Here is a 23834-nt window from a genome sequence, read left to right on the forward strand (position 1 = left end):
ATGGGTGTCTCTACAAAGGGGTGGCACAGTCTGTGTCCCGTCTCCCTGATGTAGAGGAGAGCACAATGTGAGCAGTGAACACCGCGAACTCAGTTCAGCGAAGTGCAGAGTCCAGAGTATGGTGCTGCAAAAGCACAGCAGGTCAGGCAGCATCAAAGGGGCAGGAGAACCAAGCAAAAGCCCTCCGCCTGAAACGCCGATTTTCCTGCTCCTCTGATGCGGTTTGAGCTGCTGTGCTTTTACCAGCACCACACTCTCGACTCTGATCTCCAGCATCTGCAGTTCTCACTTTCTCCTGAGCAAAGTGCACGTAAAGCGCTGCTTTACCTGGAAGGTGTCTGGGGTCTTGGACAATGAGAAGGGACGAGGTAAACGGGAAATCTGTAATTGTATGGAAAGATGTCATGGGAGGCGTGTTGGAAGTGGAGATGGAGTGGACCAGGGTGTCACTGATGGCACGGTCCCTGCAGGATGCTGACAAGGCAGGGAAGGGGAATATTTGTTAAGTGGTGGCATCTCACTGGAGGTGGTGGAAATAGCAGCCAATGATCCTTTGGATGCAGATAGAAAGCATCCTATCCGGTTGCATCACAGTGTGCCGTGGCTGCTGCTGTGTCCGAAATGGCAAGAAACTGTAGAGAATCATGAACACCGCCCAGTCCATCACACAAACAAGTCTTCCACTTAAAATTCCCGCTGCCTCAGGAAAGCAACCGACATCAACAAGGACCCTTCACGTCCCAATTACACTATATTCCACCTGCTTGCATCAGGCAAAACATATTATATTGAATTGAATTGAATTGAATTTATTGTCACGTGTGCCGAGACACAGTGAAAAGCTTTGTTTTGCAATCAGATCACACAGTTAAGTAGCATAGGTAAGTAAACAATAGGTAAGCAGCGGCAAAAACAAAAACACAGATACAGGCAAATGTTAAGAGTTTGTGAGTCCAATCGGTATTTTAACATCAGTAGGGTAGAAACTGTTTTGAATTCGGCTGGTGAGTGTGTTCACGTTTCTGTACCTTCTCCCCGATGGTTGAGGTTGAAAAGCGTTGCCAGGGTGGGATGGATGGTGGTAGCCTTCCCTTGACAGCGGGCCTGGTAGATGATTCTGTAGACAGTAGGTTGACCTTTGTGATTGTCTGTACCAAGCTCACCACGCTCTCTGCCTTCGATCTTGAATGGTATAGTTGCCGTACCAGGTAGTGACACATCAAGTCAGGATGCTCTCAATGGCGCACCTATAAAAGTTGGCAAGGGTATTTCCCATCATGCTAAAATCCCTCAGCTGCCTGAGTAAGAAAAGACGTTGTTGGGCATTTGCAACCAGTGCGTCCACATAAAGTGTCCAAGAAGGCTTGTTGTGGATGACCACTCCCAGGAGCTTGACATTGTCCATGCAGTCCGAAAGTCAGCAGATTAGATTAGATTCATTACAGTGTGGAAACAGACCCTTTGGCCCAAAACGTCCACACTGGCCCTCCGAAGAGGAACCCATCCAGACCCATTTCCCTCTGACTAATGCACCTATGGTTAATTTCACACGGCCAATTCACCTGATCTGCACAGCTTTGCACTGTGGGATGAAACCGGAGCACCCGGAGGAAACCCAGGCAGATATGAGGAAAATGTGCAAATTCCATACAGACAGTCACCCGAAGCTGGAATTGAACCTGGGTCCCTGACGCTGTGTGGCAGCATTGTTAACCACTGAGTCACCACGCCACCACATAACATGCGCAGATTCAAGAACAACATCTTCCCTACTACTATGAAACTTCCAAATTAACCTCTCAAATGTTAAATTTAATGTTAATCATACTCACAGTGCACCTTCTCTCTGCAGCTGTAACATTGTATTCTTCCCTCTGTTCTGTTATCCTAATACACTTTGTATGGTATGGGAGGATCTGCCTGTACTGCACACAAAATAAAACTTTTTTTGTTGTACCTGTTTACATGCGATGATAATAAATCAAAGATGGTTGGTGCCAGTGGAATCCACATTTAAGTTGAAAAAGTGGATCTTTCTGAGGCCCGGCTGGGATTGACAGGGCCTTATCCATGTCCCATCCATTTCCTGCACTTCTGCCGTCACCATTACCTTCTCTTCCCTCCCACAACATGGATAGGATCCTTTTGGTCCTCACTTTCCATCCCATATGTGTCCACATCCAGAAGAGCGTATGCTACTTTTTCAGCCAACTGTAGTTGCCCCCTGTCCACTGGCCAACAGAACACAGTGTAAGTTACCTGCCTCTGGAAATATGATACAGTAATAAGGACTGGGGCAGAGGGAGGTTCTCTCAAAGGGTAGTTCTCATCAAGCAGATTTTGTCAGCAGCACTTCTCATCAGTTGGTCCCCAGAGAGCGATCTTCATTGAGCAGTCCTCACCAGGCAGGTGAAAGATGGACCAGAAGAAGAAGAAGACCGAGAGAAGAGTTCCCTACCACCTCGATGAGAGACCAGGTCCTGCCTCCTATGCTTTAATGAAATTGGAACATTTCATATTAATAGTCTGTTTGTTAACATTTCATATTAATAGTCTGTGTCAGTAGTAATACCAATTGTCACTGTTGTACACTTTCTCTATCTCGTTCTTCGAGAAAGGATGTTGTGAAATTTGGAAAGGCTCAGAAAAAAATTACAGGGATGTTGACAAGGTTGGAGGATTTGAGTTATAGGGAGTTGCTGAATTGGCTCGGCCTGTTATCCCTGGAGAGTCGGAGGCTAGAGGGGTGACCTTATAAATGTTTTATAAAATCTTAAGGGACATGGACAGTGTAAATAGATGAAGTGTTTTTCCTTGTGGTGGGGCTAGGGGGGAAAGGTTGGGGTGGTGGTCCAGAACCAGTGGACTTAGGCTTACAGTGAGAGAGAAAAGATTTAAAAGGGACCTATGGGCCAACTTTTTAACGCAGAGTGTATGGAATGAGCTACCAGCAGAAGTGGTAAAGGTTGGCATAATTGCAAGATCTAAACGGCATCTGGATGTGTGAATGAATAAAAAGGGTTAAGAGGTATATGGGCTAAGTGCTGGCAAGTGGGACTAGATGAATTAAAGATATCTGAAGGACATGGGTGAGTTGGACCAAGGGGTCTGTTTCTGTGCTGTACCTCTCCGTGACTCTATAATTAGTGCATCATACTGAAACTGATGCTTTGCAAACTCAATGAACAATGAAAAAATACTTACAAATTGCTGTCTGCCTGTTTTGGGTTCCTGTGATTACAAACACCCCAATAAAAATCAACAATAGTGTATGATTTGGAAGAATTGTGTTTAATGTGAAGTGAGGCCTTTCTTGCCACTCACACCATCAAGTCACCTTTACCAAGCAAATCTTGGGGGATGAGATGAGATTATTACTAGTAAATGGCGAGAGACCTATTGGGGATTATTGCTCGTTACGATGCTCATTATTACTTAACCTTGCCTTATTAATACACAATATCTTATTTTACCACTTGCCAAATGGAAACGAGATGTTGAAAACTTTTGACATAAAAGTTAGTGATTCCCTGTGACACCAGCTCGCCGCTTACTTCTCTGGACATCTACCTTGGATACTCAGCATCACCATCTCAGGGTTTGCTCAATTGGCAACGGCCACATGTACCCCATGTGTATGGACACTGACATGCAACATGTGGCATCTGACATGTGCTAACCTTTCTGCATCTTCGCAGCAAAGCAAAAAGCTTCTTACCATACATGATCAGAGTGGTGCTGGAAAGCACAGCAAGTCAGATAGCGTTCGAGAAGCAGGCAAATCGACGTTTCGGGCAAAAAGTTTTTCCTGTTCCTCGGATGCTGCCTGACCGGCTGTGCTTTTTCCGCACCACTCTAATCTTGACTGTAATCATCAGCATCTGCAGTACCCACCTCCGCCTTCTGACAATACATGTTTGTACCGCCAAGCTGCTAGGACAATTTGCACAAAAGAACAAGTACCCAGCTCACAGACTAGATTAGATTAGATTACAGTGTGGAAACAGGCCCTTCGGCCCAACAAGTCCACACCGACCCGTCAAAGAGCAACCCACCCATACCCGTACATTTACCCCTTACCTAACACTACGGGCAATTTAGTATGGCCAATTCCCCTGACCCTGCACATCTTTGGACTGTGGGAGGAAACCGGAGCACCCGGAGGAAGCCCACGCAGACACGGGGAGAACGTGCAAACTCCACACAGTCAGTCGCCTGAGGCGGGAATTGAACCCGGGTCTCTGGCGCTGTGAGGCAGCAGTGCTAACCACTGTGCCACCGTGCCGCCCATAAATGAGGCTGCATCTCTGTTGATACCTTCATGGTGACTTTTGTGCTCCCTGTTGTGTTGCTTTGCCTTTTTGCAATTTGGCCCCTCAGATAGACCTTAAAGATCACAAAAGTTTGTCTTGCAGTGCAATTTAGTCAAAGTATGTTCGGCTGCAACTCTAGGGAGAAAAGAGTTAGCGTTTCTGGTGACTTTGCATCAGAATGCTAAACATGCTGTATATTTTACAAGCAGTTGGTCATGCTTCAAAAACTGATGCTTCAAAAACGTGTACAATAAGTCAAGGGCAGTACCTGATATCTGTCCAGCAGTTTGGATGTGGTTAGAGAGCGGTCAGGCCAACAACAGTCAGAATAAGGGTTTTGCACATCTTTAGTGCCTTCCAGTGGGTCATAGTCTGCCTTCTCGATCCAGGTGCAACCTGTCGTGGAACGCAGTTGAGGAGCTCTTTCCCAAGATAAGTTTGTCACGAGAATCGAGCTTCATCTATCCTTGGGCTCCATTCATGAAAAGTCAAGAAGGATGATCAGAGCTGCTGCTACAGAAGGGAACATGGGAATTTAATTGTGGGATTATTGTCAAGAGGCTTTGATGCAAAGGGAACTACAATGCTGAAAGGGGACAAATCAATATATTAGGTGGGGAGATGATATAGAGTGGAAAGAGATTATGGGAGTTCAGGGGAAAGACGTGGAATCCAACGTGAATGTCTGGCTAACCACTGAGCCATTGGTCTGCCGTTTGTTTGAGAATACATCAAAGACTGTGAATCTCTCACATTGCACAATTGTTTCATGCGTCAAAGCATTCCTTGCAGACAGACAGTACTTTGTCTCATCCTTTGCAGTGTTGACCTTGAGATATTACCTAAAGAGATGGACATGCCCATGGTTGACCAGCTCCACCACTGGTCTGATTAAAGAATTTGGAATACATTCTTACGTATTACTGGCCAGAGTGTATCACAACAAAATTGTAAGTTCCAGAATGTGCAATTACAAATGCATCTCCTTACACGATGGTTCACTCGGAAACATCTGAGCACAATTGCTGTGGAAATACACCTTAATATATTCACTCTGTCTCATGAAATATACGCAAAGTCAAATCATTTCCACATTGCAGAGGGAGAGGGTTATTGATTTTAATTAACATCCTGGTTTCCATGGGGAGAGAGGACACTACTAGACCTGGCATGTTTTCTTCATATGCCTGGAGTTGGAGGGTGGTAGAGTGGTAAATAGACAGGTTAAGTGGGGACTTGGGAAAATGCAAATCTGCGGTGTCACCTGATGGCTGTTTAACTAAAGCAAAACGACTGAGTCTGAGACTCACTGCACATACTCCTAGCTCATCAGACCTGACCAAAAATTCCCAATCGCAGCACTACCCTTGTATTGATCAAGATTTTCTAATCAACTTGTTCAGTGATGTTATTTCACACTACTGAAACCATTGGGAGTGGAAACCAAACTCAGAGTTAGGGTCACTACCACTGTGCAGCAAAAACCTTCTTTGAATTATATGTTAGCTCAGTTAGCTGAACAGCTGCATATGCGATGCCAACAGTACAGGCCAACATCAGCTGAGGTTACCATGTCTTCTCAGTCTAACCTTTCCTTTAATTTCAAAACTATACTTTATTCATCAAGAAAATTGTGTACAGTTTTGGTCACCATGTTAAACGAAAGACCTAATTAAACTGGAAAGAGTGCAAACAAGATTTACAAGGATGTTGCCAGGCCTAGTAGGCCTGAATTACAGGAAGTGGTTTTCCAGGATAGGACTTTCATCCTTGCAATGTAGGAGAATGAGTGATGATCGTATTGAGGTCCATGAAATCATTAGAGGCATAGATAGGACGAATGCATGTCGTCTTTTCCCCAGGAATGGGAGTTGAAAACTAGAGGGCAGAGGCTTAAGGTGAGAGGCGAAAGATTTAAGAAGGACCTGAGGGGGCAACTTCTTCACGCAGAAAGTGATGGAATAGGCTGCCGGAGAAAGTGGTTAAATATGCTGGTACGATAGCATCATTTAAAAAGATTTGGACAGGTACACGGATGGGAAAGCTGAGAAAGATATGGACCAAAGGTGGGTAGTTGGAACTAGCTGACTGGGCACCATCGTCAGTATGGATCAGTTCGTGCTGAAGGGCATGTTTCCATTCAGTATTACTCCATGATTTTAATACCTTTATAGATATACGTAGTCACAAACACAGTTCAGTTCTGTACATTAACCATTTTAACGAAACAAACATTGGAGTTTGGTCATCTAACAAACAAATCAAACGTATCTCTTTCTTGTTTAAGATTATACTTCCATATAATTAAGATACTGGGAAGATCCAATAACGCGACAGATCTACATTTATCTTTGGCAGGAAGACTTCAAACAATGGTCTTTCCCCATTGCGACTTGATGGCAGCTGACTCAAACTTTAATTTGTCACTCAACACATATTCCTGGATCTTCGAATGTGCTAGTCTGTAACATTCGGTCAGGGTCAACTCCTTGTTATGGAAGACCAACAAGTATCGGCAGACCAAAGAATGTCTTTCTCTGAGTTGATGGTTCTCCAGGCGCAATCAGTGTTTGTCTTGGTGTGCATTCAAGGGAACAGACTGGAGAGCACCGTGTCCTCTGTAGTGGAGCTACTTGGGATGAATGCGACAAATACCACTGCATCTTTCTCCAGACATTTTGTGCAAAGACACATTTCAGAAGGAGGTGTGCGACATTCTCTATCCCTCCACAGCTGCTTCAAGGGCAGAGTGCAGTGGCGCAGGCTGACTGGGCATACAAAAAGGATCTCGCAGGTCGTGCTCTTCTCATCACCAGCCAAGCAATGAATTGGTGATTATTGGAAAGTTCTGTGTGAGGTTATGTGAGAAACTATGCATGTCAATGTCTGTATATGTGGAACTGTTAGTGTGCGATTATGTGTGTGAGCATTTATTTGTGTACGTCTACGTGGTTGCCTGTGTAACTGCATGTATGAGTCCACGTGTGACTATGTGAGTCTGCATGTGTTACTGTGTGTATGTGTGCGTGTGTGTGAGCGAGAAAGACTTTGTGCGTGTTTCTGTGCATGTGAGTGTGTATGTCAATATGCAATTGTGTGTGTAGATCTGCATGTTTGTGCATTTGAGTGTGTATTTACCTGAGCATGTATGTCTGTGTGAGCCTGTGTATGTTACTGTTTGACTCAGAAGTGAAATAGCCCTTCATGTGTATCATAGATTCTGTCTATGTTGTGATTCTGTAATTATTGACTGCAGGACGGTCTGTGTTTTCATGTAAGGAGCTGCTTTCCATCAGGCAGCTCAAAGTGCCGCAGAAAAGCAATTTAGGATGAGAACTGACCTGTTCTTAGTTCTAATGTTGTTGGTGATGGTGCAGCTAGGCACTGCTGACGAATTTGTGAAATAATATCTTTTCTTTGAACATGAGTCCATCTCGCCTGAAACAGACTTCACAAGCATTTAGAAGGGCAGACTGAAGTCACTCATTCCCCTGAAGACCAAGTTCCATTCCTTTGGTTTTAGCTGACAAGAGCCTAAAATCAATCAGTTAATATGTACAATAATTGCTCGTGAGATGCTAAGCCAAGTACAACCCTGATTTCCCAGATGGCATTTAGAAATAAATCTGGAGTCACATGTAAAACAGACCAGGTAATTTTCTTCGCTGAGGGCATTAATGAAGGAGCTATTCCCTCGTTTCACCACACCAACGGGTCTGGATAGTCAACAGCATTTATACATCTGACATTACACTTTTTGAATATGATTCAATTTTAACCATCGCCATGATGAGATTGGAAAGTGGTCCCTCGGTATATGAGCTTAATTGTCCAGTGATAGTCGCACCCAATCCACCATCCAGTCAATGCACATTTGGTGAACTATTGCAGACACTTCCCATGAGTGAACAACCCACTTCTGTTCTGAAAGGTTTTGTACTTTTGATTTCGTTTGGAATAAATAAACAATAGATTGTACCATTTTAAACCATCCCATGTCAACCTGTCCTTGATCACATCATAGTTACAATTGGCAAATTGTTCTTCCTGGGCATGTCCTGTGTTCATTATACACCAGTTTCTCATCACGGACTGAGAGAACATTCATCTTTACAGTTCCTGTGTCCAGGTAACGGGATTGGTTGTAAGTTGCGGCCCCTGACTGCAGGCATCAATGAACTGCTCTTCTTTTTGTTCCAGGTGTCTGTGTGTGTTTGAGAGAGAGAGAGAGAGAGAGAGAGAGAGATGGAGAGAGCGAGAGAGAGAGAGCGATAGAAAGTGGCCAGCAGAGGGAGAGTATGAGTGCGAACTTGTGCCTCGTGTTTGATGCGTATTGTCAACTTCTATACTCAATGTCTTGACTGATGAAGGCCATTGCACTAAAATCCCTCCTCACTGCCCCGTCTACCTTTGACTGCACTTTCTGAGAACAGTGCACCTGAACTCCAAGATCCCTCTGTTCTACTACACTCCTTACGGCCCTGCCATTCTGTATGAAACCCCTATCTAGATTTGACTTTCCAAAATGCAAGACCTCACACTTATCTCGATTAGACTACATTCTCTATTTCTCAACCCACTTGCCCAGCTGATCAAGGCCCTGCTGCAATTTCTGACAACCTTCATGTCCATGGTACCACCTATTTTAGTATCATCAGCAAACTTACAAATCATGCCTTGTACATTCTCATCCAAATTATTGATATAGATAACAAACAATAACGGGCCCAGCAGCGATCCCTGAGATACACCACTAGTCACAGGCCTCCAGTCCGACAAGCATCCTTCCACTATGACCTTCTGCTCCCTACCGTCAAACCAATTGTGTATCCAACTTGTCAGTTCCACGGATTACCTGCGATTCAACGTTTCAGAGCAGCTTATGATGTGAACCTTATCAAAAGCCTTACTGAAATTCATATAGAACACGTCTACAGCCCTGCACTCATCAACCTTCCTGGTCACTTCAGCAAAGAACTGTCACAAATTTGTGAAGCACAATGTCCCAAGAAGAAAGCCATGCTGACTACTCCTAATCAACCCTTTTCTTTCCAAATGCATAGATGTCTTATCCCTCAGAATCTTCTCAAGTATATTATCCACCACTGATGCTAAGCTTATTGGTGTTTAATTTCATTCACTCACAGGATGTCAGCTAAATTGGCTGTCCAGCATTTATCCCCCATTTCCCATCGCCCTTGAGAAGCTAGTACTGAGCCATGTCATTGAAGTACTGACAGAATTCCAGAGTCAAACTGAGTTTTTGGAAAAATGGAATGTAGCAGAAATTAAACTGCTGCTTTCTCTGTTTCTGCTCCAGGTTTAACATTTGACCAGTTAGTTTGTGCTGAGTCTCCTCAGTCTATTTTATAAATAACATCCACTCGCATCTCACAGTATTTCAGTTCTGTAGCTTTGTCTATCTCCCTGAACTACCTGCATCTTCCAAAAGACAATTGGCATGTTATCTGCAAACTTCGAAGCTCTGTCCCCTGAACCCAAGTCCAATTCATTAATATAGAACAGAAAGAAGCCTTGCATGACTGCGAGTGTGGATTTTAGATTATATTCCCGACAGCGTAGAAACAAGACCTTCGGCCCAACAAGCCCACACCGACCCTCTGAAGAGCAACTCACCCAGAACTATTTCCCTACCTTTACCCCTGACTAATGCACCTAACACTATAGGCCATTTAGCATGGCCAATTCCACCTAAACTTTAGACTGTGGGAGGAACCCAGCGCACTGATGGAAACCCACACAGACAGAGGGAGAACGTGTACACTCCGTGCACTGTTTTCCCCAGAACTATGTGGGTTTCCTCCCACTGTGCACAGATGGGCAGGTTAGATGGACTGGCCACGGGAAATGCAGGGTTACAGGGATAGGGCAGAGGGTTGAGCCTGGGTAGGATGTTCTTTTGAGAGTCAGTAAGGACTTGTTGGGCCAAATGGCCTGTTTCCACACTGTAGGATTCTATGATTCCTCCAGTCTTTTTATATCTTACATCACCCCTAGCAGTTACCTTGTGCCTTCTTACCTGCTTTCACTATCATGTCCTTCAATTTTGTTGAAGGTGGAGGCCGATAGATATTTATTCAGCTTGGGAGAGAAGGTTAGTCCTCTGGGACAGATGGGAATGTGGATCTGATGTGACACTTGAATTGAGGCTAGACCAGATTCGAAGGGTCGAATGTCCCTGTTCTACCCATGTCTCCGTAATAGCCACAACAGCGAAATCCCAGGTACCAACCCACGCTGCAAGTTCATCTACCTTATTTCGTATACTTCTTGCATTGAAGTATACACACTTCAAGCCACTTTCCTGTTTACAGGCACCCTCCTTTGAAATTGATGCCATGTTCTTAACCTCCCTACACTCCAGGTCCTGCACCCTAAAGCTACAGTCTAGGTTCCCATGCCCCTGCAGAGTTAGTTTAACCCCCCCCCCCCCCCAGAGCACTAGCAAACCTCCCCCCAAGGATACTGGTGCCCCTCAGGTTCAGGTGTAGACCATCCTGTTTATAGAGGTCCCACCTTCCCCAGAAAGAGCCCCAGTTATCCAGCTACCGGAATCCCTCCCTCCTGCACCATCCCTGTAACCACGCATTTAACTGTTCTCTCTCCCTATTCCTCGACTCTCTATCACGTGGCACGGGTAACAAACCAGAGACAACAACTCTGTTCTAAAATGTTATAATGCTGGGTGATGCCAACAGTGTATCATTCAGGTTGATTATAGTTGGTGTTATCCATCAGGCTCTTGATGTTCCAGCTGCAGATTCACTTGAGGATGGGACAGGGTTGGGATGGAAGCTGCCTGTCCCAACCACCACACTGTCCCAACGGAGGGAGGTCTGGAGCCAATGGCAGGGAAAATCCAAGAGAACTGAAGGCCAGACTCTGCTTTAGGACGCTGTTGGGTTTCTTTGAATAAGGGCTGGAAATGTGTTGCTGGAAAAGCGCAGCAGGTCTCGTATTATTCTTTGAATAAGGACGAGACTAGACAGTGTTTCTGTTACTATCTGAAATTTGTTTGGGGGAACAAGTAGCTTGTGATGACGCTAGGCAGACAATTTTTTTTCTTTTTGCTGAAATGCTACCTTCTGAGTTCAAGGGCAAAGAATCTGGAGACACATTCACACAGACTCAATGGCTTAAGGCACTTATCAGGAGTTGCTACGATTGGAAGGGTCGTGTGAAATTCTCTCTGCACTTGCTGAATGGGAAGATGCATTTTCACACAAGTCCCTTTGTAAAGTCAGTTTGTCTTTGTACAAAATGGCGAAGTGATATTTCCACAAAGGCTTTCATTTCTACCTTCTGGCATTAGCTAGTGACAGTGATATTGTGGTTCAATTGTTTGATTTAAGAAACTGAACAAATAGGTGACGACCGTGATTTAATTCCTTTTGTGATAGAACATTTATAGAACTGAGATTTACTGGTTTATACAAATTTCAATCCATAAATAAAAAAGTATTGGAAATGCAACCATGATATTGATACATGGTACTACCCATCCCACGTTGAAATCTCGTTTTATTTACGTGGATTTTGACCATTTGGTAATGAAATACAGATTGTTAAGTAGCCTTCTGATAACTGTTCTCCCCAACACTGGGATGTGGCTTCCTAGTTTAATAGAGACTGTGCCATAAAGTGACGAGGGTTGGTTACTGAGATGACACATTGTAGGTGTTAACAAATCCAACATTCAACAGATTTCCTCACAATGCAAGGATCCAGTGATTCCATCCAATATAGTTTAATGCAGAAAAGTGTGAAGTGATTCACTGTTGAAAAAGTAACAGGAATGTAGAGCACTGGGCTAATGATAAGATTCTTGATAGTGTAGATGAGCAGAAAGATCTCGGTGTCCATGTACATGGATCCTTGAAAGTTTTCACCCAGTTTGATAGGGTTGTTAATAAGGTATATGGTGTGTTAGTTTTTATTGGGAGAGGGATTGAGTTTCGAAACCAATAAGTCAAGATGCAGTTGTATAAATGTCTGGTGCAGCTGCACTTGGAGTATTGTGGATAGTTCCGATTGTCGCATGATAGGAAGAATGTGGAAGCTTTGGAAAGGGTGCAGAGGAGACTTACTCAGATGTTGCCGGGTACGGAGGAAAAATTGTTTCTTAATTTCAGTCTTGAAAGAATTTCAGGCCATTGTTCGATTTATAGATGATGACCTTAATAATAGATCACACTGCAACAAGAGGCTTTTCTGTCCATAAATTTCCAACAGTGTTCATTTTTTCTCTTGACAACTTTCATCCTCTCAGATCCTTCTCAATCTGAGGAATAGAGCCCTGGATTTGTGGGATTTGACTCCGTCATCATTGAAGCCTTGCTGTCCAGTTATCTTCCTGATGAATATATGCTGCACTCAAATGGAAATGGACTCACAAGTGCCTGCTCTTTTTTTTTTCCTTTCCAATGTTTATGAAGCCAAAGTCGATGCCATGCTAACATGGGATTGTAGCTTTAAAATGTGTTGATGGATTCCTGAAGAAGGGCTTATGCCCGAAACGTCGATTCTCCTGCTCCTTTTATGCTGCCTGATCTGCTGCGCTTTTCCGGCATCTGATCCCCAGCATCTGCAGTCCTCACTTTCTCCTAACATGGGATTGTGGCAGTCAAGAAATCGATAAAAGCTGACTGACTGGTTCTGAATGAACAGACAGACTTGACCAAGTTCAGGGTGAAATATTACGAGAACAATGCTTTATCTAAAGCATCAAGGAGCTTTAGATTAAAAAAAACTGCAGAAGCTGGAATTTAAAATAGACAGGCAGGAGGCTGGAAAAATGCAACAAGCCAGGCAGCATCAGGAGGTGGAGAAGTCGACTTTTTGGGTGTTAACCTTCTTCAGGTCAGAAGAGTTACACAAAAAAGGTTGACTTCACCTCCTGAAGCTGCCTGGTACGTTGAGTTCCTCCAGCATCAAGAAGGACACTGAACTGAGTCAGAACATTTGGGGGAGTGTGCATGGGGATGAGGTCAGAGGCGAGAACGGGCAAGTGTAGAAAGTAAAGACGCAGAGGTCAGGGGTTGCAGTACCATTAACAAGGTTTGGTCACCAATTACCCATTTATTCACAAATGCTTGGCCTTTGACAATAGCCTCGCCCTGAATCTGGCATTGAGCATCTCAATATCCCTGACACTCAGCTATTTATGAGAGCCAGGTCTTCCTGATTAAATCAGACTACTAGCCGCAGTCAGGGAGCTCATATACTCTGATGTCCAGTTGACTGACCTCATTACAAACAGCACAGGACGTAAATGCAGCGGGTTCTTGATAAAGAATTGTAGGAGTCGAGCAAGAGATTGAAAAGCTGAACCCTGACTTACTCCGATTGCTCATTCAGGCGACGAAAATGTGCCAGGAGCAGGCCCCTGGTCATCTTGAATATTGATGATGCTTCTGGAGCTAGTGCGATGGAATAACTTTGAAACATTGGATTCTTCTGAATAGAATAAGGTCTGCAACCCTTCTAAGGAAACATGTTCCTACTGTTGTGGAGTATTTAATCGAACCTGTCAGAGGGCTTCAATCTTGAAATCAAACTCAGTCAGGAAGAAAATAATGCTGGTCAAGTGAAGTAGAAAATCTGTGAATGAAAGAGAAAAGCAGCAGAATGACTTTCGACACCTATAAGAATGTAGTGCTTCCGAATGCTCGCCTTCAGGATCAAATACTATCCTGCCAAGCCTCACAGATTCAGAGGCAGGACTCTTTGTGGAGTGATGCAGTTTGTTTTCCCCGAGATCCTCAGTCACGTTTGGGTGAAATGGTGCAGTTCCTGCCGGAAGCTAACTTGTTGTATTTGATGACACTGAGGCACTGGACCTCTGGAAGAATACATCGATATCTAGAAATACAACCACCCAATGTCAAAACGCACACTTGAAAAACCTCCTCTTACATATCAGTGCATTGAACTTACACAAGAACACGGAAAAGAGAAGGCAGCAATTCAGTACACTTTCTTTAAAAAGTCCAACATACCTCTCCACACAGAAATCTGTTCTGTTGAACATGTGTTCCGCAGAATGGGATCACAATGGATGCATTTCCATAGAACAGATGGAAGATATAAACCCGGCAGTTCCACACTTGTTACCACATCTCAGATCTCAATCTCCAATTGAAACTGAATAACGGATCCAGTGCTTATCAGAAAACAGGCATTCCCTTGCCTCGCCCAGTATTGCACCCCAGGAACAAATGCACGTTACAAACAAAGCTGCAAGAAATTCATGTCTCACTGATTTCCAGTTGTCCTGGCTCCTCTTTTCCATCAAACATCTTTCTCCCAAATTCCAGCCGGAGCTCCCTCCTCATCTGCGTGTGTGGCTACTAAGGATAGCTGGTCGTGTTGTTTCGTGGCTAGCTGGTGTTCATGGATGTGGATCGTTCGCTGTCTTCCTATTTGTCCAGGACAAACAGGAAGACAGCTAACGATCCACATCTATGAAAACCAACTAGCCGCGAAAAGACGCGACCAGCTATCCTTAGTAGCCACACACGCAGATGGCAAGCAACATAAGTTCGACTGGGACAACACTACTATTACAGGCCAAGCAAAACAGAGAACAGCCAGGGAATTCCTAGAGTCATGGCACTCATCCACAGATTCAGTCAATAAGCACATCGACCTGGACCCAATATACCGACCACTGCAACGAACAGCTGGAACTGAAAACCGGAAGCAGCAGATTCAAATTACTACAAATGCTGGAGGAAAGATCACAGAAGCGCTTCACAGGAGGCTCCCAATCACTGAGGATGTCACCTAGACAGGGGATGAATCGTCTGCAACACAGATTCCCAGCTCGGTGAAGAGAACCACAAAAACATCAAGAACACTGTGGATTACTTTCATCCTCAGACCACCTGCAAACAGTTTCTGTCCGTATCGTTCTAAAGGCTGCTTTGATTATCTTCTCTGTTCTCTGCCTCCCTGTTCAATTTGTGTGTCCTAAGAAAGCATGTGTCGTGTTTATAGCGAGGTCAGAACTCATATATTATGAGTTCCCGGATTGGGGTTGTTAATCTGGTACAAGTAGGGAGCCCTGGCTGACAGACAAAACAAAAGGAGATATTCTGACGGTCTTAGAGCTGGGTCTGAGGGAATTGGAGCAGTATCAGAGACTTGTCCCGTGTAAAGAAAGTGTGACTTGATGATGGGATATCAGCCTCTGTGGAGTTATTTCAGCAAATTCAGCAAAGTATTGAATACAAGCTGCCACCTGTGAGTCACAGTTGCTGAGAGGACACATTGGGACATTGTGTCTGTGATGTTTGTAATTTTCGGTCTGTTATTTTCAAAGGGTCTATCCTGCGATGTCAGTGCCAATGATCTTAACATTGTAATGTCATTTATCACAGCATGAATATGGGAAGGAATATCAAAGACTTTTCAGATACAGAGAAAGTCTCAAATGAAGAGGCTGAATATTTTTTATATAATGTCCCTAATTCTCAAGAAACAGCAGAAGCATTGTTTTCCAATCCATGTTCAAATCAGACAGTTTTCCCCATCTAGATGTTGAACTTGGAATGATTTGAACCATATGATCCACACTGCTCCCATTTTGTGTTCGTTTTTAAAATTTCTTGTATGACTCTGGAAACTCAGTCTTCATGAAATCTCAATTGAAACATGCTCTGGTGAATATTTCCAGGATTTTAACAGAGGAACAGAAGGAATCGCCCTAGTTCTGAGAGCTGTTCAATCGGAGAGAGACAACTGCTGCTAAGCTTAACCTAAGGATCACCTTGCCTCTCTACATCTCACACCAGTCGTATAACCAATTGTGTTAACAGATTCTGACATACGGCATTATGATTGAGGGAGCGGCAATCATAATACCAATTATTTATTCAACTGAAGCTCCGGAATTCGTCATGATAAGACTTGACGGAGATGAGTACTGCAGATGCTGGAGATTAGAGACAAGTGGTGCAGTACAGCATCCGAGGAGAAGGAAAACCGACATTTTGTGAAAAGGCCGCTCATCAGGAGTGCAGGAAAATCGAAGTTTCGGGCGAAGGCCCTTGATCATGACGAACTAATCATGATAAGACTTGACCTGAATCGATCATAATAGATTGGAAGCATCTAAATATTTAGAACCCAAATGTGATACTTCTGTTCCAATAACAAAAATTAGGGTTTTGTGTATTGCTATTTATCATTGAGAGTAATATTAATTTGTCGTTATTTAGTTTCTAGAAAATGGGAACGTTGACAAAGTGGGGCTGAAAATTATAGTAAATTGAATTGACTGTGAACAATTGTGAGAGATTCAAGTTTTCTCCTGATTGAGATGGGCATTTGCTCAGTGGGAATCCTGAAGGAATCATGGATGAACGCAGTGAAATGTTTTCCTGTGCAAAGGAATGTATTAAGTAGAAACATTGAAGAATAATTTACATGTGTAAGGTTTATGTGCTGTGTGTGTGCTTGCATGTGTGTGTGAGTGTGTTTATAACACCCCAGACACTCTTCCACATTATGAGTGTTTTATTAAGAATTCTTTCTTTCACTTAGTCTTAAAGGACGTTGGAATGCCTTGATCCTCCAGGTGCTCTGGTTTCGTCCCACAATCCAAAGGTGTGCTAGTTAGGTGAATTGGCCAAGCTGAAATGCCCACAGCGTTCACGTTTGAGTAGGTCGGGTGCATTTGTCGAGGGGAGGTGTACAGTATTGGGGTGGGGGAGTGGGAATTGATGGGTTGCTCTTCGGAGGGTTGGTGTGGACATTTGTGAAGGGCCTGTTTCCACACTGTAATGATTCTCTTCTATACTGTAGGTTTGGAAAGCTTAAAAGTGAACAGGACCTGAGGTCTGCAGGAGTTTTAACCAAAGAAATAATGGTGGAAATTACAAGTATTGTGACCAAACCTTTACTGTCCCTTCAGCTACTCAGGATGTGTCAGGGAACATCAGCACAGCTGATGTGTTCCCACTTTTCAAGATGGGTGATAGAGATTGACCTGGATCATCAGTGATTCCCAATGCATGGAGAAAATTCTGAACTTGAGATTTAACGTCTATTTTGAGAGGCAAGGCTTGATCAGTCAGCATGGCTTTGCTAGAGGGACAAAATGACTCACAGATCTGGTTGGATTTTTCAAAGGGTTGACCAGGTTTGTCGATGAGGGTAGGTCCACTGATGCAGTTTATATGGTAGGCTACTGCAGAAAATACGGAGATATGGCATTGAGGGTGAGTTGGAGGTTTGGATTAGGAATTGGCTGGATGGAAGAAGACAGAGGGTAGTAGTTGATGGCAAAGTTTCTTCATGGAGTGCCGTTACTAGCGGTGTTCCGCAAGGATCTGTTTTGGGACCATTGCTGTTTGTCATTTTTATAAATGACCTGGAAGAGGGGTTAGAAGGTTGGGTGAGCAAGTTTGCGGATGATACGAAAGTCGGAGGAGTTGTTGACAGTGAGGAAGGATGTGGCAGGTTACAGCAGGATATAGAGAAGCTGCAGAGCTGGGCAGAAAGGTGGCAAATGGAATTCAATGTAGCTAAGTGTGAGGTGATTCACTTTGGGAAGAATAACAAAAAGATGGGGTACTGGGCTAATGGTCGGATACTTGGTAGTGTGGATGAGCAGAGGGATCTTGGTGTCCATGTACACAGATCTCTGAAAGTTGCCACCCAGGTAAATAGTGCGGTGAGGAAGGCATATGGCGTACTGGCTTTTATTGGTAGAGGAATTGAGTTCCGGAGTCCTGAGGTCATGATGCAGTTGTATAAGACTCTGGTGCGGCCGCATCTGGAATATTGTGTGCAGTTTTGGTCGCCATACTATAGGGAGGATGTGGAGGCACTGGAACGGGTGCAGAGGAGGTTTACCAGGATGTTGCCTGGTATGGAAGGAAGATCGTATGAGGAAAGACTGAGACACTTGGGGCTGTTTTCATTAGAGAAAAGAAGGTTTAGGGGTGACTTGATTGAGGTGTACAAGATGATTAGGGGGTTAGATAGGGTTGACAGTGTGAACCTTTTCCCGCGTATGGAGTCGGGTATTACAAGGGGGCATAGCTTTAAATTAAGGGGGGGGTAGATATAGGACTGAAGTTAGGGGTAGGTTCTTCACTCAGCGAGTCGTAAGTTCATGGAATGCCCTGCCAGTAGCAGTGGTGGACTCTCCCTCTTTATGGGCATTTAAGCGGGCATTGGATAGGTATATGGAGGATAGTGGGTTAGTATAGGTTAGGTGGGCTTGGATCGGCGCAACATCGAGGGCCAAAGGGCCTGTACTGCGCTGTATTCTTCTATGTTCTATGTTCTATATGATTTTCATCAAAGCCTTTGACAAGGCCCCACGTGGGAGATTGATAACTCAGGCAAAAGCACATGGCATCCAGAAGTAATTAGTAAATTGGCTCCAAATTTGGCTGAGTCAGAGGAGGCAGATGGCTGCTATGTAATTGTAGGCTGGTGTCCAGTGGTATATCACTGGGATGAATGTTGGATTCATTATTGTTTGAGATATTCATAAAAGTGTGCCTGTTTAAGTGTGAACGCGTGTGTTTGTGTGTGTGTGTCTATGAGTTTGTATGTGAGTGCATGTGTGTATGTGTGTGTGTGTGCGTGCGCATGTGTCAGCGTGCGTTTGTGTATCTGATTGTGCTTGTGAGTTGTAGGGGGTGGGGTGGTTGGGGATGATAAGTAAGTTTGCAATGACACAAATATTGACCAGGTGTTTGACAGTGAGGAAAATATTCTTAGATTACAAATAGAAATAGGCAGATTAGTCAAATGGGCAGATCACTGGCATTTAGAATTTAACCATGATAAACCTGGAGATGATACACTTTGCCAGAAGTTGCAAGAAAAGGCATCACTTAATGAATGGTGCAACACTAGGAAGGTCAAACGAACAAAAATGTCTTGACGAGCTTGTTACCAGATCTATAAAGGTAGTAGAACAGGTTAATAGGGTAGTTAATAAGGCGTATGGGATATGTGCCTTTACCATTCAAAACACAGATAATAAGAGCAAGGAGGTCCTGTTGGAGTAATTAAGGTGATTGGAGAAAGGTTTCGGGGAGATGTCCGAGGTAGGTATTTTACAGCGAGTGGTGAGTGCATGGAATGCCTTGCCAGTCGTGTTGTAGAATGAGGTGAATTTGGCACATTTTAGCGACTTTTGGATAGGCACATGTGTGATAGTAATATGTAGGTTAGTTTTATCTTAGAGTAGGAGAAAAGGTCGGCACAACATCGTGGGGTGAACACAACATTGTGTTCTATTGTATGCAAATCTGGTCAGTGCCCCATAGGAAGGGTGCAATTGCATTAATATAAACCAAACTGGTTCACCAGAATGTTGCTTGTACTGTAGCAATTCGGCTGTGAAGTGGAAGGCTGGATAAACGCAGGTTGCTTTCTTGAGAGCAGAGTTGGGAGTATCTATGCGAGGCATGGACAGAGTGAACGGAAAGGAGATGTTTCCCTTAGTTGAATGGCCAATAACAGGGTGGTTTAAGCTGAAAGGCAGAATCTTCAGAGTGGACATGAGGATAATTCTCCTCAACTCGAGGGTGGTACAGGCCTGCAATTGAAATGCAAAACCTCAGAAAATTAATTGGATGAACACATCAAATATCATAACGTTCAAGATTATGGGCCAAATGCTGGAAAGTGAGAATGCTGTAGATTTAGTGTCATTTTAGTGGGACAAGCACAATGGGCCGAAGGGCCTCTGCTGTTCAAGTTGATTCTATCATTCTAGAATTCTGCAATGCAGGCTCTGAATTAGTTTCTCTGATTCTTGTATTTGTTTTGAGAAACTTTCTATACGTTCCAGCTGTTTTTGTGGTCAATATCAGCTTCAGGTTCTCTATTGGAATGCTCATTCACAGTTAGAATTTCCCAATGGAGTTGGAAAACTGAATTAACAAGGAAAGCAGTGGGACAACGGGATGCAGTAGAATAGCTCTCAAGGAGCTCTACAACAAGAGGTATTGAATGACTGAATAAACTCAGCAAAATGACGGTCATCACTGAAATGAATATAGAAAAATATTTTGAAATTGATGGGACTGATAGTGAGTGAAATAATGCAAGTCTGGTTGTTTGAAGACAAATTGCAATGAACATTTCAGACCAAAACAGATCAGATTAATCCAGTCCTTAGAGTATTCAAATACAAATCTAAACCTGATTGATATCACTGCATTAAAATAAAGCTGTTTTCGTTCAAAAACGATTTGCAAGATAATGAAAGTATCATAATATTTTCCCAGTGGAGAGCCCAAACAAGATAAGACAGTCTCTGGAATTGCCTCATGTCCAATTACGAGCTAATTCTCCAATGCTGAGCGATTGTCATCGGTAGGAAGGGAGAGGGTGTTTCACAAACAACAATAAATATTGTCCAAGGCTAAGGATTTTTAAAATGTACGACATCATCCTTCCCGTTGTTAGTGTGGCCGGTAAGTCTTTTAACCAATTAAGTTATATAAATCTCCACATTTCTACTGTATGCCTGATAAGTATTTTGTTTCCACTTAGCAAGGCAAATCCCGAGCCAGATGATAGTGTCATCACTTATGGAGTTTAAAGTGAATAGTTTGTCAGTTAGGACGCTCCTCAGTAATGTACAGCATTGGCTGTTTCTCCATACTATGCAGAATTGGTTTACACTCAGGCCAGGTTGATGAAATTTGGCTGAGCACCGACCCTGGATTGAGGCACATGGTGGCTGAGCATTTTGCACTGCTGCCCCACAGCACCAGGGACTCAGGTTCAATTCCAGCCTACATGCCCGTTTGCACATTCTCCCCGTGTCCATGTGGGTTTCCTCAGGGTCCTCCAGTTTCCTCCCACCAAGATGTGCAGGTTAGGTGGATTGGTCATGCTAAATTGCCCACACTGTTCAGGGAGTAGTGTCAGTTTGGTGCATTAGTTGGGGTAATATGGAGTATAGGGAATAGGTCAGTGTGGATTACTCTTTAGAGGGTTGCTGTGGACGTGGGCCAAATGGTCTCATTTCCACACTGTCGGGATTCTATGGATTGCCTATAACGTGTGCAGCAAGATGACTCTCTCTCTGTGGCAGTTCAAAGCCTGCTATCGGTCAGATGCGTTTTATAACATCCCACATCTTAGTGATGCATGGTGTTTCCTAATCCTTGAAGTGAAGGTAATTTGTTGCTAGATCTCACTCAGGCAACTTGTTCCAAATAAGACCACAAGTACAATGTTGACAATATGTGGTTGAGAAGGTTATTATGTAGTGATAAGTGAGGGTCAGTACGGATGGCTTCCACCATCCCGAGTGTTTTTATCAGTCAGTGCATGCGTATATTTGAGAACACATCACTGGGAGGAGTGTTGGGTACAGGGTTCCAATTATAATGTGTATTGTTGAATTATTTGATTGTGAAAAAGACGTGCCCGTTGTGCCATTGGTAAAACGATGCACAACACTGTGGTGTGGACTTTAATAGGTCAAACGCTGGGATCTGGGGTGTAGTGGCAGCAGCTCTCCCATAGAGGATCAAACAACTTTGTCTATCAGGATGTTTACCACCTTGACCTTTGTTGCCGTTATCATTTCACGTTCCCCAAATAATAATCGTCTCTGTTAAGGTGCTTGTATAGGGAGCAGGAGAAGTTCTTCAAGGTGGGCTTCCTTGGAAGAGGCTTCACAGTAAGGTCTACAGTGGCTGAGGAAAAGTGAGGACGGCAGATGAGGGAGATTCGGAATGGAGAAGTGTGGCGCTGGAAAAACACCGCAGGTCGAGCAGCATCTAAGGAGCAGAAGAATTGGTGTTTCAGTCATAAGCCCTTCGTCAGTCCTCGCTTGCTGCCTGACTTGCTGTGCTTTTCCAGTGCCACACTTTTCGACTCTGACTCTCCAGCCTCTGTAGTCCTCGTTTTCTCTCCATGTGAAGGTGCTCCCAATTGTATTTGTTTGGGATTGTTAGTTCAGTTTTGGCTATCAATTTGGATAAGTGTTTGTTGTTGTTATTATTATTTTGATAGTACTGACATTTTGCAGATGAATACTCTGGAAGTGTTTTGAGGCCAATTCACTGTATGGCCATAGTATTACACCATGGAATTCAGTTTTCCATCAATTTTGTGAAATCTATTTTATTGTACCTGGCCCAGAGGCCACAGAATGGTGGAGATTGGGTGATACAACAGGATTTTTTTTTCATTGATGAAAGACAAGTTAGTTTGTGGTGACTGATATGTGATTTGGGATATTTGATATTGTTGTGCTGCTCTGAGGCTCCAATCAGGATCAAGAACCTCCAGCCCCATAACGAGTGAAAATCCGTCCTGCTGCTGTACTCTCCAGGTGGCCTGATGTTCAGTATTGACTGATTTGGTGAGTCGGAAACTGTAAATGAATCAGTAGTTGATTCATAGATCATCAGGAGCACACCGCTAAAAGAATATGGATCATCTGTCAAGTCTGATATAGCATGATGCACTTTGCATCATGGTGTGGGACATCATTGCACTGATTGTCACACGGGATGTCTGTCCAAACAATAATTGTAATTTACACCACAGGGACAGGTTTATATAAATTCATAACTTCCAACAGAAATAATGTAGTTACATCAGAACTGTTCAAGATCTTGCTGGGCAATTTTAGTGCATCTGTCTCTTGGAAATTTTATTGCATCTTGCTCGCATTTTGAATTATTGGAAAGCAATGGTGAGTGGGAATGACTACTCGCCTGTTCTCATATTGTAGGAAATTGTTCATGACCAGACCCTGAACTGGATGAGGATGGTCATTCAGGGAATGGATCCTACACAGGGCCGTTCAGTATGTTCATATCCACCTGGTTGGATGACGATTCTGAAGAAACGTTAACTCCAATTTTTCTCCACAGATGCTGCCAGACCTGCTGAGCTTTTCCAGCGATTCCTGTTTTCGTTCCGGATTTACAGCACCCGCAGTTCTTTCAATTTTTATGACATTTTTCACATTCAAATCACTGTATCAAGGTGAGTTGGTTTATTGAAGGTCACATTTAGGTGCTGAGTAACCTCAGACTGTTTTGTGCCTATTGAGGAATGGCAAGAGTGTTAGGGTGGGAGTGAGGTAGTATTGAAGGGACTCATTACTACCAGTTTACAATTGAAAGTTTAAAAATGTTTGCTGTAGCACCAATACTGAGCTGAACATTTCCACGATAAATGTCAGGGCTGATGCTGGCTGGGACGTATCTGGCACAGCGTGTTTTTATCAAGGGAGTAACACAGTGGATCAGATTGTCTGCTGCAATAACAACTTGTGTCTTCAATTCCAAAATATTTAATGAGAAGGAAATGCTTTTGTTGGAATGCTGGGTGGCAAGATCTCAAACAAATTTTATTTAGTAGCAGATCAGACTTCTAAGATTTAAAGAACATGTCACAAATCTGATTCGGAGATGCCGGTGTTGGACTGGGGTGTACAAAGTTAAAAATCACACAACACCAGTTTTTTTTTTTAGATTACTTACAGTGTTAAAACAG

The 23834-nt window shown here is 43.6% G+C and overlaps 1 long non-coding RNA gene across 1 annotated transcript in view; it reads right to left on the bottom strand.

Moving 5' to 3' along the window:
* LOC122541288 (uncharacterized) overlaps window positions 1-23834 on the bottom strand; it is a 612062-nt gene that overhangs the window by 40056 nt on the left and 548172 nt on the right. The window lies entirely within an intron of this gene.

The sequence above is a fragment of the Chiloscyllium plagiosum genome, unplaced genomic scaffold, assembly GCF_037043375.1.
Source record: "Chiloscyllium plagiosum isolate Xiang-an unplaced genomic scaffold, Cpla_swu_hap1 HiC_scaffold_35, whole genome shotgun sequence".
Classification (NCBI taxonomy): Eukaryota; Metazoa; Chordata; class Chondrichthyes; order Orectolobiformes; family Hemiscylliidae; genus Chiloscyllium; species Chiloscyllium plagiosum.